Genomic DNA, 16,754 nt, shown 5'->3' on the forward strand with positions numbered 1-16,754 from the left:
AAGTTTACATATACTCAATTCGTATTTGGTAGCATTGCCTTTAAAGTGTTCGGTCAATTGTTTCAGGTAGCCTTCCACTAGCTTCCCACAATAAGTTGGGTGAATTTTGGCCCATTCCTCCTGACAGAGCTGGTGTAACTGAGTCAGGTTTGTAGTCCTCCTTGCTCCCACAGGCTATTTCAGTTCTGCCCACAAATTTTCCATATGATTGAGGTGAGGGCTTTGTGATGGCCACTCCAATACCTTGACTTTGGTATCTTTAAGCCATTTTGCTTAAAGCATACTTCCACAACTTTGGAAGTATGCTTGGGGTCATTGTCCATTTGGAAGACTCATTTGCGACCAAGCTTTAACTTGCTGACTGATGTCGTGAGATGTTGCTTCAATATATTCACATCATTTTCCTGTCTCATGATGCCATCTATTTTGTGAAGTGCACCAGTCCCTCCTGCAGCAAAGCAACCCCACAAAATGATGCTGCCACCCCTGTGCTTCACAGTTGGAATGGTGTTCTTCGGCTTGCAAGCCTTCCCCTTTTTCCTCCAAACATAACGATGGTCATTCTGGCCAAAAAGTTATATAATTTTGTCCTCAGACCAGAGGACATTTCTCCAAAAGTATGAGTTTGTGCAGTTGCAAATCGTAGTCTGTTTTTTTGGAGCAGTGGCTTGTTCCTTGCTGAGCGGCCTTTCAGGTTATGTCGATATAGGACTCGTTTTACTGTGGATATAGATACTTTTGTACCTGTGTCCTCCAGCATCTTCACAAGGTCCTTTGCTGTTGTTCTGGGATTGATTTGCACTTTTCACACCAAAGTACGTTCATCTCTAGGAGACCGAACGAGTCTCCTTCCTGAGCTGTGTGATGGCTGCGTGGTCCCATGGTGTTTATACTTGCATACTATTGTTTGTACAGAGGAACGTGGTACCTTCGGGCATTTGGAAATTGCTCCCAAGGATGAACTAGACTTGTGGAGGTCTACCAGTGTTTTTCTGAGGTCTTGGCTGATTTCTTTTGATTTTCCCATGATGTCAAGCAAGATGCACAGTTTGAAGGTAGGCCTTGAAATACATCCACAGGTACACCTCCAATTGACTTAAATTATGTCAATAGCCTATCAGAAGCTTCTAAAGCCATGGCATCATTTTCTGGAATTTTCCAAGCTGTTTAAAGGCACGGTCAACTTAGTGTATGTAAACGTCTGTCGTGCTAATGCACAGAAAACCCCGTCAACTGTATATTATCCGTGTCGTTGTTCAGCCACAACTCTGTGAAACATAAGTTATTACAGTTGTTAATGTCCAGTTGGTAGGATAATCTCAAATGGAGATCATCCAGTTTATTCTCCAGTGATTGCACGTTGGCTAATCAAACAGATGGTAGAGCAACAAATTCTCACAAGCACCCTACTCTCCGCCTCATGTATTTCCTTATTTTCTTCATGCGAATTATGGAGATTTGGGCCTTGTCTGGGAGCAACATATCCTTCGTGTCCGACTCATTAAAGAAAACATCTTTGTCCAGTTCGAGGTGAGTAATCGCAGTTCAGATATCCAGAAGCTCTTTTCGGTCATAAGAGACTGTAGCATCAACATTATGTGCAAAATAAGTTACAAACAATGAGGAAAATCACAAAATAGCACAATTGGTTAGAATCCCATAAAACAGTAGCCATCCCTTCCGGCGCCATTCAATAACCAAAACCTATATTTCTTTTAAAGTGATGGTGTCATGTCATAGCTGACGCCCAATTATTTCTGCAGACATATTTTAATCCTAATTCAGAGCATATCTTTAAGAGTTTTGGGAAAATTTGGTAGCATAAAAAACTGAGGGAGATTGTACCTACATTCTGGCGCTAAACTTTTCATCACAGCTCCAACACCGGTGTGGTAGTGTCTGTCCCGTCCTTCAGTTAACTGAGTGAACTCTTGAGTCATATTTTTATGAGTCAACTCAGCATGTAGGCTGACCTTTGTTTGGAGCTTTTGGTAATGAAGCTATGTATGACTTGGGGAGTGAGTGATATGGTACGTGGTCTTCACTGGAATTTCCCATTAAATTTAGCATTTTTTTGTGATTACTCGTTAACTCTGGGCAAGATAGACCACTGCGTCACTCGGGAGGCCCTAAGGCACTGCATCGCTGTGCCACTAGAGATTCTTGGTTTGAGTCCAGGCTCTGTCGCAGCCGACCACGAGACCCATGGGGCGGCGCACAATTGGCCCAGCGTCGTCCGGGTTAGGGGAGGGTTTGGCCGGCAGGGTTGTCCTTGTCCCATCTCGGCCGCAGTGCATGCTGACACGGTTGTCAGATGTACTGTGTTTCCTCCGACACATGGGTGTGGCTGACTTCTGGGTTAAATGGGCATTGTGTCAAGAATCAATGTGGCTTGGTTGGATTGCGTTTCAGAGGACGCACGGCTCTCGACCTTCGCTTCTCCCGAGTCCGTGCGGGAATTGCAGTGACAGGACAAGACTGTACCTACCAATTGGATACCACGAAATTGGGGGGGCAAATTTTTTTTATAATAACAAACTCCGGGCAAGATATGGACAAATCTCTTTGGCCCAAGGCTTAAGAATTCCCACAGGTTATTTTTCCTCGTAACGTGTTCGGCTTTACAGCAGCAATTGGAACGTTAACGGGGTGCTTCAACCTAAATCCACAGTTAGTGAGTCTACCTGAAATATTGATACGTTTTATCATTGTTTATAGGCCTTAAAAGACGGATTAGCTGACAACGTTACAAAACGATGCACACGCTTCAATGGGGCAGAAGGCTGTGTGGTGTTGTGATTCTGGATGGCCAGATGGCTAGCAACAATGACAAGAACCAGCCATGTGGGGAATCGTAGGTGGACGATGTAACTTGTTCTTTATACTATGTCTAGTTTTGCTAACATGGCTAAAATTCACTAGCTAGCTAACCAACAACTGTATCGATGTATTTTGAGAGACAAGAAGTGCACATTGTGCAAATTTATTAGTGTTTTCAATAAACTTTGGAGACTAAATATAGTTGACATGTTGTCAACAATCTAAGCCAACTGTCTGTTTTGCGCCATAGTTGTGCATGCATCAGTTTTGTTGCTAAACATCAAAACTCTTCTATCGTAGCTTCTAAAACTGTCTCTCAGCCTCCCTCTTTTCAGTACGCTGCCTTTTTGTGGCCAGTCTCTGAAATCCCAGCAGGCCTCACCTGTAGGTTCATGGCCAACGGGGGTCCCCTAGCTGTCTGTCCACATAAATCAGCCTGCTAACACTTTGGAAAGGGCTCTCTGCAGTCGGCCCACAACCAATAAACATCGTCACACACACACAAGCAGGCACATGCATAATGCACATACACACACATTCTTTGTGGGGACACACATTTCAGTCCCATTCAAAATCCTGTTTTCCCCCCAATCCCAAACCGAAATAACCCGTACTCTAACCCTAACCTTAATCTTAACCCAAAAACTAACCCTTAATGTAATTCTAACACTAATTCTAACCTTAATCCTAAACCCCTTAGAAATAGCATTTGACCTTGTGAGGACTAACAAAATGTCCCCAGTTCATCAAATGTTTGTTTGTTGGGACTTCTGGTCCCCACAAGAATAGTTAAACACATCCACACGCCTGCAAGGACACACACACACACAATTCCGAACTGGTGATGTTATGCTAATGCTGCTCTGCCTACGGCTCCTAACCTTCCCACTCTACTACTTTTATGAGAAAGAAAGAACTCTCCGCTGAAAAGGACTTTTCTCTTTCCTTTATAGTGCATTACACCCACGTATCCAAAGCTAATATATATATATACACAGTGCCTTGCGAAAGTATTCGGCCCCCTTGAACTTTGCGACCTTTTGCCACATTTCAGGCTTCAAACATAAAGATAAAACTGTATTTTTTGTGGGACACAATCATGAAGTGGAAAGACATTTATTGGATATTTCAAACTTTTTTAACAAATCAAAAACTGAAAAAATGGGCGTGCAAAACTATTCAGCCCCTTTACTTTCAGTGCAGCAAACTCTCTCCAGAAGTTCAGTGAGGATCTCTGAATGATCCAATGTTGACCTAAATGACTAATGATGATAAATACAATCCACCTGTGTGTAATCAAGTCTCTGTATAAATGCACCTGCACTGTGATAGTCTCAGAGATCCGTTAAAAGCGCAGAGAGCATCATGAAGAACAAGGAACACACCAGGCAGGTCCGAGATACTGTTGTGAAGAAGTTTAAAGCCGGATTTGGATACAAAAAGATTTCCCAAGCTTTAAACATCCCAAGGAGCACTGTGCAAGCGATAATATTGAAATGGAAGGAGTATCAGACCACTGCAAATCTACCAAGACCTGGCCGTCCCTCTAAACTTTCAGCTCATACAAGGAGAAGACTGATCAGAGATGCAGCCAAGAGGCCCATGATCACTCTGGATGAACTGCAGAGATCTACAGCTGAGGTGGGAGACTCTGTCCATAGGACAACAATCAGTCGTATATTGCACAAATCTGGCCTTTATGGAAGAGTGGCAAGAAGAAAGCCATTTCTTAAAGATATCCATAAAAAGTGTTGTTTAAAGTTTGCCACAAGCCACCTGGGAGACACACCAAACATGTGGAAGAAGGTGCTCTGGTCAGATGAAACCAAAATTGAACTTTTTGGCAACAATGCAAAACGTTATGTTTGGCGTAAAAGCAACACAGCTCATCACCCTGAACACACTATCCCCACTGTCAAACATGGTGGTGGCAGCATCATGGTTTGGGCCTGCTTTTCTTCAGCAGGGACAGCGAAGATGGTTAAAATTGATGGGAAGATGGATGGAGCCAAATACAGGACCATTCTGGAAGAAAACCTGATGGAGTCTGCAAAAGACCCGAGACTGGGACGGAGATTTGTCTTCCAACAAGACAATGATCCAAAACATAAAGCAAAATCTACAATGGAATGGTTAAAAAATAAACATATCCAGGTGTTAGAATGGCCAAGTCAAAGTCCAGACCTGAATCCAATCGAGAATCTGTGGAAAGAACTGAAAACTGCTGTTCACAAATGCTCTCCATCCAACCTCACTGAGCTCGAGCTGTTTTGCAAGGAGGAATGGGAAAAAATGTCAGTCTCTCGATGTGCAAAACTGATAGAGACATACCCCAAGCGATTTACAGCTGTAATCGCAGCAAAAGGTGGCGCTACAAAGTAACTTAAGGGGGCTGAATAATTTTGCACGCCCATTTTTCAGTTTTTGATTTGTTAAAAAAGTTTGAAATATCCAATAAATGTCGTTCCACTTCATGATTGTGTCCCACTTGTTGTTGATTCTTCACAAAAAATACAGTTTTATCTTTATGTTTGAAGCCTGAAATGTGGCAAAAGGTCGCAAAGTTCAAGGGGGCCGAATACTTTCGCAAGGCACTGTATATATGAAAGTATTCAGACCCCTTGACTTTTTCCACATTTTGTTACGTTACAGCCTTATTCTAAAATTGATTACATTTATAAAAAAATCCTCATCAATCTGCACACAATACCTCAATGACAATGATAAAACAGATACCTTATTTACAAAAGTATTCACACCCTTTGCAATGAGACTCGAAATTGAGCTTCGCTGCATCCTGTTTCCATTGAAAATCTTTGATGTTTCTACAACTTGATTGGAGTCCACCTGTGGTAAATTCAATTTATTGGACATGATTTGGAAAGGCACACACCTGTCTATATAAGGTCCCACAGTTGACAGTGCATGTCAGAGCAAAAACCAAGCCATGAGGTTGAAGGAATTTTCCGTAGAGCTCCGAGACAGGATTGTGTCGAGGCACAGATCTGGGGAAGGGTACCAAAACATTTCTGCAGCATTGAATGTCCAAGAACACAGTGGCCTCCATCATTCTTAAATGGAAGAAGTTTGGAACCACCAAGACTCTTCCTAGAGCTGGCTGCCTGTCCAAACTGAGCAATCGGGGGAGAAGGGCCTTAGTTAGGGAGGTGATCAAGAACCCAATGGTCAGTCTGACAGAGCTTTGGAGTTTCTCTGTGGAGATGGGAGAACCCTCCAGAAGGACAACCATCTCTGCAGCACTCCACCAATCAGGCCTTCATGGTAGAGTGGCAAGAAGGAAACCACTCCTCAATAAAAGGCACATGACAGCCTGCTTGGAGTTTGTCAAAAGGCACCTAAAGGACTCTCAGACCATGAGAAACCATGATTGAACTCTTTCGCCTGAATGCCAAGCGTCACGTCTAGAGGAAACTTGGCACCATCCCTATGGTCAAACGTGGTGGTGGCAGCATTATCCTCTAGTGATGTCTTTCAACTGCTGGGACTGGGAGACTAGTCAGGATTTAGGGAAAGACTATTTCGATCTTGTCTCATCGCTGCAACTCCCCAAATGGCTCGGCATGCGCCCTCCAAAACATGACCTGCCAAAATTGCTTCTAACACCCTCCCGCTTAACCTGGAAGCCAGCCGCATCAATGTGTCGGAGGAAACCCCTTTCACCTGACTACCGAGGTCAGCCTGCAGGTGCCCGGACCGCCACAAGGAGTCGCAAGAGCATGATGAACCAAGTAAAGCCCCCCTGGCCAAACCATCCCTTAACCCAGACGGCGCTGGGCCAATTGTGTGCCGCCCTATGGGACTCCCGATCACGGCCGGTTGTGATACAGCCCGGGATCAAACTAGGGTCCGTAGTGCGATGCAGTGCCTTAGACCGTTGTGCCACTCGGGAGCCCCGACTTACAGAGAAAGCCTTGATGAAAACCTGCTCCAGAGCACTCAGGACCTCAGACTGGGGCGAAGGTTCTCCTTCCAACAGGACAACGACCCTAAGCACACTGCCAAGACAACACGGGAGTGGCTTCTCTGAATGTCCTTGTGTGGCCCATCCAGAGCCCGGAATTGAACCAGATCGAACATTTCTGGCGACACCTTTGGCACTGGTGTGTGCATACATGTAGGAGCTGTATAATGTAATCTGTATTCTGATCTGTGTTCACTCACCCTGTGTGTCTGAATGAGTGACATGGTTATGATCTCAAGCAAGCAAATAACAATAGATCTCTCCCGCTCTCTTTCCCACTCTCTCTTTGTCCTCCCTCCCTTCTATCTCTCTCTACCTCTCCCTCCCCATCTCTCGCAATATCTATTTTTCTTCTTTCTCTCTGCCTCTTCCCCTCTTTCTCCCTTTCTCCATTTGATTCCCTGTCCCTCTTCCTCGCTCCCTCACAGACTCCAGCAGTGAAAGTGTTGGTCCGACCAACGTTTGCTGGGAGCCGCTGGGAGTCCATGGCTGCTGTGTGATTCATTACACTGTAAGTTGCCTCCGTTCACTCTTCCTCTGTGCTGTAATATGTGTATGGGTGTCTGCGTCTCTCCCTCTAGCCTTACATTAGATATATAGTGAAGTGTTACATGGAGTACAAGTGTGGGCAGACAACCAAGATACAGTATATTTTAGAATAGTAGAACGATACTAGAATATTCCTGCACTCTATGCCTTCAGGAAATGAGCAGTGTAATCACCTCTGATGACAAATCTTGGTGTCTTAAGAAAATAAACAACCATTACAATAGGTCAGGACAAAATCACACCCTAGAAATTCCCAGCGTTTACATTAGTTTCCTACAGTTGTTTGCCACCATGCTTGTTGTTTTGGTGATTTATCTCTTCTCCTTAATACCCTACAGCTAACGAAGTGCTTGTCCATATGTCTCGGGGCCCGTTTGCTGAAGACTGTAAAGAGCAGCCATGTGTGTTGCAGCCAAGGCTGCTTTCTGCTCAGCTGTGTTTGTGCAGCACTCTGTACCTCTGCTTCTCTTGTCACAGATGTTACTGTTTGTTTGTGCCAGTGGGGAAACTTCCCTTTAGTTACTGTATTATCCCTGAATACCTTTCTCCCATGGCTGCCCTTCGTATTTTGTGAATGACGGTGGTTGAGTGTCTCACGCACGCACACACACAGAGAGAAATCCTACACATATGCATTCCCTCTCTCATATAAACACCAAACAGACACTCTCATATAAACACACACACACCCAAGAGCTCTGACATAACCAGAGAGTTGCAGTCAGCCTGGCAAGCTGAGAGGGTATGAGACCGGAGGTTGAATGTGAGCCCTCCTCTCTGCTGTGCCTCCTTCAGTCAGAGACATAGACTTGTCTCCTGGGCCTCGTGTCTAGGCCAGCTTCCTGACTTCCCTCGGATGGGACTGTGTGCTCCCCTTTTTGTCTGGGTAGGAGAGCAAAACGTTCCTGCTTTGTGTGGATTGTTTGGACTTCGCCTCCAGATGCAATGTGATTCCTCCCCAATGTCCTTAATCCAAAGAGCATAGAGTGTATTTCCATTGAAAATGCAAAGTCTTCAATGCAACAACCTGAGTTAGAAGGACTTGGAAATTGAAATGGAATCCACCTCACAACTCCATGGATGCTTTGTTCTCTAGAAGTAGGTGGGTCAATTATTGAATTATTAGTGCTTTGTAATGTAGAAGTAAAGGAAGTGGGTATGTTTGTTTTTTCCCCTCCCCAGCAATGATGATATGAGGGAAGCTATAGTATTTTGGACGTCCAAATTTGCCCGCAGCCAAAACATGTTCCTCAAGACTGCCAAGTGTGAATTAATAGCCTGGGAATGAACACGTGAAACCTTAATGCTAGCAAACTGCTCGTCTTGAGACGAGTGTGAATTATTTGAATGATACCTCTCTGGATACATTTCATACATGTGTTGTGACACGTAGATTATAATATGTGCAGAGGATGGGAAGCCTGCCAGGTCAAAGTAATACGCTGCTGTATACAGGATGTGTACATAATATTATCATATTTCAATGATTAACCCTCTGTTTTTGTTGCTTAATATAATAGTATTGCACTGGCACATCACAGAATGTAGCATACATCTTTGCTTATTATCATTTTGTAAAGTTTGCACCCTCCCGAGTAAGCCCATTGGCTATGCCTGGTCCTTGACTAGTTGAATCAGGTGTGGGCTGGAACAGAAGCCTGTATACCCAGGAGTCCCCTGACTTAGCGTAGCTTTATGGCAGCCATAGCCAACGTGGGTAAGTCATTACTGAAATAACTTTGGGTCTGTACTGAAAAGAACGGTCACCCATTTTCCCATTATCCTCATCAGTATGGGTCTCGGCAGTGCCACGGGAAAGAGCAAAATTTCACCCATCTCGGCTCCTCTCTGCCTCTCATGCCTTATTTGAGTTGTTACTGACTACTTGCTCTCCATCCTGCCATTTAAACATAACTCCTATCGTGAAATTGAATCATTCCCCGCCGCCCCCTTCTCTCACACACATACACACACTTCAGCCATGGCATTGGAGTAACCTCAGCCTGCAATCATGCATTGATCCTCTGATCTCTGCCCTCAGTCTGTTGCTCTCCCCAGAGAGATGTAAAAGAGGGTGAAGACTCTCTTTCACTCACTCACCCATGCTCCTTCCTCATATAGGAATACAGTTAGGCACTGATGATGCCCCAAGGCTACAGAAAGTCACACGTTTGAGCTCATCCCCGATTTAGAGAAAATGGAGAGGATGGGCAATTGAAACAAGTGGACAAATTGACGCTGGCATTAAGGGCCCGGCCTCGAATCGGTAGTGAAAACTTGACATTTTGAATGTCAAGTTCTGGGAGAAAATATAGCACATACTTAGTTAGGCTCAAGGTTAGAAATGACGCTTTTTGCACACCACTGTGAAACGTGTCCTTGGTCTCTATTCGTCAGTGAGTGTTTTTAGACCTAAAGCTAAAATTCCCTCTGATCCTGGACTCGTTTCCCAGAGCCTTTTGTAAAAGTTAGACTCAGCAATATGACATTGTCAGTCTTTGATTCTCTTCTTCTCCTTGCATTCCATAGAGCTGTGTTAACTTTATGTACGCGTTGACGTAGAGTAGGCTATAAATGTTAATCCCGAGAAAAAAATGCATATTATCCCAGGTAAACCCGTATTTCCCACCAAAACCAGAAGTGTCATTCTAAAGCATAAAAAATCTCTGGGACAGAATCATTCTAAAAGCCAATTTATGCTCCGAAAATATGTTTGGAGGGTGTGATGCAATTGTGTAGCACCTGGAGGCATGCAGAGGCCAAATGTAAGGGTCTCTTTTCCAAGCTTAAAATTATAAACATTCAAAATTAGCCATGCTGTCAATCAGCATGACTTCTGCCACGCTCAAAACAACTAGAAACTGGGAAATCTCAGACTTCAGTGAGTTCAAGACAACTGAAACTCTGGGGGGGAAAAAACAAGCTCCGACTGGGGAAGATACATTTTGAACGGCCATCCAACTAGGAATTGCAAGTCGGGTACTTGGGCCTCTTTCTAGAGCTCCGACCTGAAGATCACTGGCGTCATCATGATTCAACTTAGCTTTTTTTCCAGAGTCTTCTCTTGAAAGCACCATAAATCCAGAGAATGACAGACTTTATTATTCTTTATTTTTTTTACCTTTGTCCAACTAGGCAAGTCAATGTTCCCCTCATAATTTAGCCTACTGTTCTGACTTAGTGGTGCACATGTAACCTATAGCCAGTTTTAGAGAAATATAAAAATGGAATATTGTAAGAGATTTGATTGTCTGCTTATATTCTCCCTTTATTTATCCAACGGTTCTGACTTGGTGTGCTGTAAGAACGGCCCATGTTCAGAATTATTTTGCAGTACATTTCAAAAGGGCCTCCCGAGTGGTGCAGCTGTCTAATGCACTGCATCGCAGTGCTAGAGGTGTCACTACAGACCCGGGTTCAATCCCGGGCTGTATTTCAACCGTCCGTGATCGAGAGTCGAATAGGGCGGCACACAATTGGACCAGCGTCGTCCAGGTTAGGGGTGGGTTTGGCCGTTATTGTAAATAAGAATTTGTCTTAACTGACTTGCCTAGTTAAAGATAGATTAAATAAAACATTTAAAAAGTCCTGAACAAATAGTTATTGACTACGTTCGTCCTATCTTTCTTCTTATCTGCTCGTCATTCATTCTCTTATGCCATAGTTGTACATCTCAATTGTCAGTAGAAACCACATTTGTTTTAAGCAAGTCAGCCATATCAGCTATCTTTTAAAAAAAGGCAGTAAATGAGGCTGAATGAACTGTTTCTCTGCCAGACAAGGCTCCACTGATAGCCAAGTGTAGCAGTGGTAAGGTGTTGGGACTCTGCTGTTGGGACAGCTTTATGTAGGCCCTAACAGTTTGTGGGCACCATCTGTCACCGTTATAGTGCAATTAATGTATTGTTTAGTGTTGTGTTTTGTAGTGACTTTGCTGGCATGCATCCCCCCAAATGTTTTTCTTTTGCCCCACCAAGATGTGCTCAAATCGCCACTGTCCCGCCACCTCGTGTTTCTATCTCCTTTACTCCTTTCTTGAGCACGCATACAGGCTGTCAACAGTTTAGTGAAATATGTTTTGTTGCGTAAACATATTACTATCAATGTTCCCGACTAGATTTCACTTGGTTTCCCAAATGAAGCACTGGGTAGCTGCAGGAACAAGGTTGGAGATCCCATGGCATACAGAGTTTGGGTGAAATAAGTGTTCTATTTATTCCTTAGCTACTCATATCATCAATTTTAGAATAAGGCTGTAACGTAACAAAATGTGGAAAAAGTCAAAGGGTCTGAATACTTTCAGAATGCAGTGTATGATTTGACTTCAATGACATTCTAAGGTTTGAATCGTTCACAACTAAAGTTGACAAAAAACTGATCACTTTTACGCTCAACATTTGACACTTCATATGCGCACTCGCTCGTATAATGGGAAAAATATATGTTCTATTTTATTCAGTTCAATTATATTCTTCTTACTATAAAATATATAGAGATAGAGTTGAAGTCGGAAGTTTACATACACTTAGGTTGGAGTCATTATAACTAGTTTTTCAACCACTACACACATTTCTTGTTAACAAACTATAGTTCTGGCAAGTCGGGTTTGGACATTTACGTTGTGCATGACGCAAGTAATTTTTCCAACAGTTGTTTCAGACAGATTATTTCACTTATAGTTCACTGTATCAGAATTCCAGTGAGTCAGAAGTTTACATACACTAAGTTGACTGCCTTTAAACAGCTTGGAAAATTCCAGAAAATTATGTCATGGCTTTATAAGCTTCTGATGGGCTAAATGACATCATTTGAGTCAACTGGAGGTGTACCTGTGGATGTATTTCAAGGCCTACTTTCAAACTCAGTGCCTCTTTGCTTGACATCATGGGAAAATCTAAAGAAATCAGCCAAGACCTCAGAAAAAACATTGTAGACCTCCACAAGTCTGGTTCATCCTTGGGAGCATTTGTCAAACACCTGAAGGTACCACGTTCATCTGTACAAACAATAGTACGCAGGTATAAACACCATGAGACCACACAGCTGTCATACCGCTCAGGATGGAGACGTGTTGTCTCCTAGAGATGAACTTACTTTGGTGCAAAAAGTGGAAATCAATCCCAGAACAACAGCAAAGGACCTTGTGAAGATGCTGGAGGAAACCGGTACAAAAGTATCTATATCCACAGTAAAACGATTCCTATATTGACAACCTGAAAGACCGCTCAGCAAGGAAGAAGCCACTGCTCCAAAACTGCCAGAAAAAAGCCAGACTATGGTTTGCAACTGCACATGGGGACAAAGACCATACTTTTTGGAGAAATGTCCTCTGGTCTGATGAAACAAAATAGAACTGTTTGGCCATAATGACCATCATTATGTTTGGCGGAGAAAGGGGGGAGGATTTGAAGCCAAAGAACACCATCCCAACCGTGAAGCACAGGGGTGGCAGCATCATGTTGTGGGGGTGCTTTGCTGCAGGAGGGACTGGTGCACTTCACACAATAGATGGCATCATGAGACAGGAAAATTATTTGGTTATATTGAAGCAACATCTCAAGACATCAGTCTGGAAGTTAAAGCTTGGTCACAAAAGTCTTCCAAATGGACAATGACCCCAAGCATACTTCCAAAGTTGTGGCAAAATGGCTTAAGGACAACAATGTCAAGGTATTGGAGTGGCCATCACAAAGCCCTGCCTTCAATCCTGTAGAAAATGTGTTGGTAGAACTGAAAAATCGTGTGAGAGTAAGGAGGCCGACAAACCTGACTCAGTTACACCAGCTCTGTCAGGAAGAATGGGCCAAAATTCACCCAACTTATTGTGGGAAGCTTGTGGAAGGCTACCCGAAACATTTGACCCAAGTTAAACAATTTAAAGGCAATGCTACCAAATACTAATTGAGTATATGTAAACTTCTGACCCACTGGGAATGTGATGAAAGAAATAAAAGCTGAAATAAATAATTCTCTACTATTATTCTGACATTTCACATCCTTAAAATAAAGTGGTGATCCTAACTGACCTAAAACAGATTTTTTTTCTAGGATTAAATGCCAGGAATTGAAAAACAGAGTTTAAATGTAGTTGGCTAAGGTGTATGTAAACTTCCCACTTCAACTGTATAAGCATACTGTATCTTGTCAGCTAAATGAACAACCCTATAGCCTATGCCATGGACCTAGCCAGATAACATACAGTAGACCAACTCATATTCTGTTCACCTGAAAAACATTTTCTTCTTATCATGATGTTTCTTTAGACCTGACTAAAATAAATAGTGGATTTGTGGTTGATTGTACCGGCAGTCTTTTGCAATACAGTAACTGTCTGACAGATTTTCATGACCGCTACAGCCCTAGTCCTATATAAACACATTCTCCCTGGACAACTTCCTTCACAACAGCTCTACTCAATAGTTCTGCTCTGAGAAGTGCAAAAAGTATGAATGCCCTGACTTCTGCAAAGGCCTTATCACCATACATGCTGTACAGCCACTTCAGATGTCGGGCTGACCATGCAGACCTTTTTAAAGCTCAAATGAAATACTGCGGAGTCGGACAACCATTTGGTTCAAACACCCCCCCAGGACCAACTCTTCAAAAGGCCCCCACCCCATGGCCCAACTCGCAACTCATCAGTCTGATGTGGTCCTAATAGCGCGTGGGGGGGAAAAAGGAGCAGGGCCCGACGGCAGAACATTTAAATATGTCTAGATTCGAGCTTTGATTGATACTGTATGACAATTGAGCCAGATGAGAGCCCTACATTAAAATACATTTTATGAGCCCAAGCCCCAAAAAAATGGACCAACGATTGTCCTGTTATCCAATACATACTATAGGCTTTCCCATATATTACACACAACAGAAAATCATAAAATATCTATTCTCTCTTTGGTAAATAAATTAAACAAGCTCCAGTTGTCTTTTTGTGTGGACTATTTCTGTACTGCATTATAATATACTGTATTAGGCCTATATAGACTGATATTACACACCTCTTTCAAACCATGATGCTGGGAGAGAACACACGATGCTGTTGCAGGACATGTGGCCTACAAACGTACAAATCTAGGCTAGCGAATCTGGTTTTAATTTTGAAAAATAGGGCCTATTTTACATTTTTAGAATTAGTTTGCTGAAGTGCGTTACCTTTTCATAATATTTCCCCATGTTTGGTGTATTTCGTCAAATCTCTATTGTTGCTTCATTCCTTCCTCTCGCTCAACAGTTAAATGAAATCTGTTTTGTTGTCCATACCTTCATTATTGTAATGACATGCTTAAATAATTGACTAGAATAACATGTAGATCGCTTTCTTTTCTCTTCACGAGGATTGAATGGTTATGGGTCGGATTAAATGACTTCTATAGCCAATAGCCACTGTACGTTCTCTCTTCTTTCAAACTCCCTGCGATTTCGGGGTCTGGGGTGACTTTTTAAAATTACTTTCTACTGCAAAATTAATTAAAATTAAATATATTGACACCATCTAACAATTTGGTCAAATTATTTGTCAAAAAATATTGTAACATATTGGGCAATACATACAATAGATATTTAATTTAACTGTGTACATAATGTTGCTGCTACCGTCTCTTACGACCGTAAATAACTTCTAGACATCAGAACAGCGATTACTCACCGCGGACATTGAGAAACTTTTTCCTTTAACGAGTCCGACGAGAAGACTTTCCTGCTTTCACTGGAACAGGCCCAGATCCCCGCCTTTTGCGTGAAGAAAGACGCAGGAAAAGGGGCTGCAGATTGGGCAACCTTCTGAGAATCCGGAGGCGAGTGAGTAAACTCCCACTGCCATCCATTCTTCTTGCTGACGTGCAACCGTTGGAAAATAAAGTTGATGACCTACGTTTTAAGATTATCCTACCAACGGGACATTAAAAACTGTAACATCTTATGTTTTACCGAGACGTGGCTGAACGATGATACGGACAATATAGAGCTAGCGGGATTTTCCATGCACCGGCAGAACAGACACTACCTACGAGGGGTGGGGTATGTGTGTCTATTTGTCAATAACAGCTGGTGTGCAATGTCTAATATTTTAAAAGTCTCGAGGTATTGCTCGCCTGTACCTTATGATAAGCTGTAGACCACACTATCCACCAAGAGTTCTCATCTATATAATTCGTAGTCGTCTATTTACCACCACAGAACGAAGCTGGCACTAAGACAACTCTCAACCAACTCTATAAGGCCATAAGCAAAGAAGAAAATACTCACCCAGAAGCGGTGCTCCTAGTGGGACTTTAATGCAGGAAAATCACATTTATTTATATAGCCCTTTGGACATCAGCTGATATCTCAAAGTGCTGTACAGAAACTCAGCCTAAAACCCCAAACAGCAAGCAATGCAGGTGTAGAAGCACAGTGGCTAGGAAAAACTCACAAGAAAGGCCAAAACCTAGAGAGGAACCAGGCTATGTGGGGTGGCCAGTCCTCTTCTGGATGTGCCGGGTGGAGATTATAACAGAACATGGCCAAGATGTTCAAATGTTCATAAATGACCAGCATGGTCAAATAATAATAATCACAGGCAGAACAGTTGAAACTGGAGCAGCAGCACGGCCAGGTGGACTGGGGACAGCAAGGAGTCATCATGTCAGGTAGTCCTGAGGCATGGTCCTAGGGCTCAGGTCCTCCGAGAGAGAATTAGAGAGAGCATACTTAAATTCACAGGACACCGAATAGGACAGGAGAAGTACTCCAGATATAACAAACTGACCCTAGCCCCCCGACACAAACTACTGCAGCATAAATACTGGAGGCTGAGACAGGAGGGGTCAGGAGACACTGTGGCCCCATCCGATGACACCCCCGGACAGGGCCAAACAGGAATGATATAACCCCACCCACTTTGCCAAAGCACAGCCCCCACACCACTAGAGGGATAACTTCAACCACCAACTTACCATCCTGAGACAAGTCCGAGTATAGCCCACAAAGATCTCCGCCACGGCACAACCCAAGGGGGGTTCATCTGTTTTTCCAAATTTTTACCAGCATGTCACATGTGCAACCAGAGAAAAAAAATCCTAGACCACCTTTACTCCACACACAGCGATGCATACAAAGCTCTCCCCCGCCCTCCATTTGGCAAATCTGACAATAATTCTGTCCCCCTGATTCCTGCTTACAAGCAGAAACTAAAGCAGGAAGTACCAGTGACTCGCTCAATACGGAAGTGGTCAGATGACGCGGATGCTACACCACAGGACTGTTTTGCTAGCACAAACTGGAATATGTTCCGTGATTCATCCAATGGCATTGAGGAGTACACCACCTTAGTCATCGGCTTCATCAGTCCCCACAGTGACTGTATGTACATATCCCAACCCGAAGTCATGGATTACAGGCAACATCCGCATCGAGCTAAAGG

At 43.2% G+C, this 16,754-nt stretch overlaps 1 protein-coding gene across 2 annotated transcripts in view; it reads left to right on the forward strand.

The window, feature by feature from the left end:
• peak1 (pseudopodium-enriched atypical kinase 1) overlaps positions 1 to 16,754 on the forward strand; it is a 267,608-nt gene that overhangs the window by 140,287 nt on the left and 110,567 nt on the right. For both annotated transcript variants that reach the window (XM_031802148.1, XM_020456793.2), the window contains one exon: positions 7,231 to 7,313. The gene's annotated coding sequence lies outside the window, so the exon portion shown is untranslated. The remainder of the gene's footprint in view (positions 1 to 7,230; positions 7,314 to 16,754) is intronic.

This window comes from Oncorhynchus kisutch, linkage group LG22, assembly GCF_002021735.2.
Source record: "Oncorhynchus kisutch isolate 150728-3 linkage group LG22, Okis_V2, whole genome shotgun sequence".
Lineage (NCBI taxonomy): Eukaryota > Metazoa > Chordata > Actinopteri > Salmoniformes > Salmonidae > Oncorhynchus > Oncorhynchus kisutch.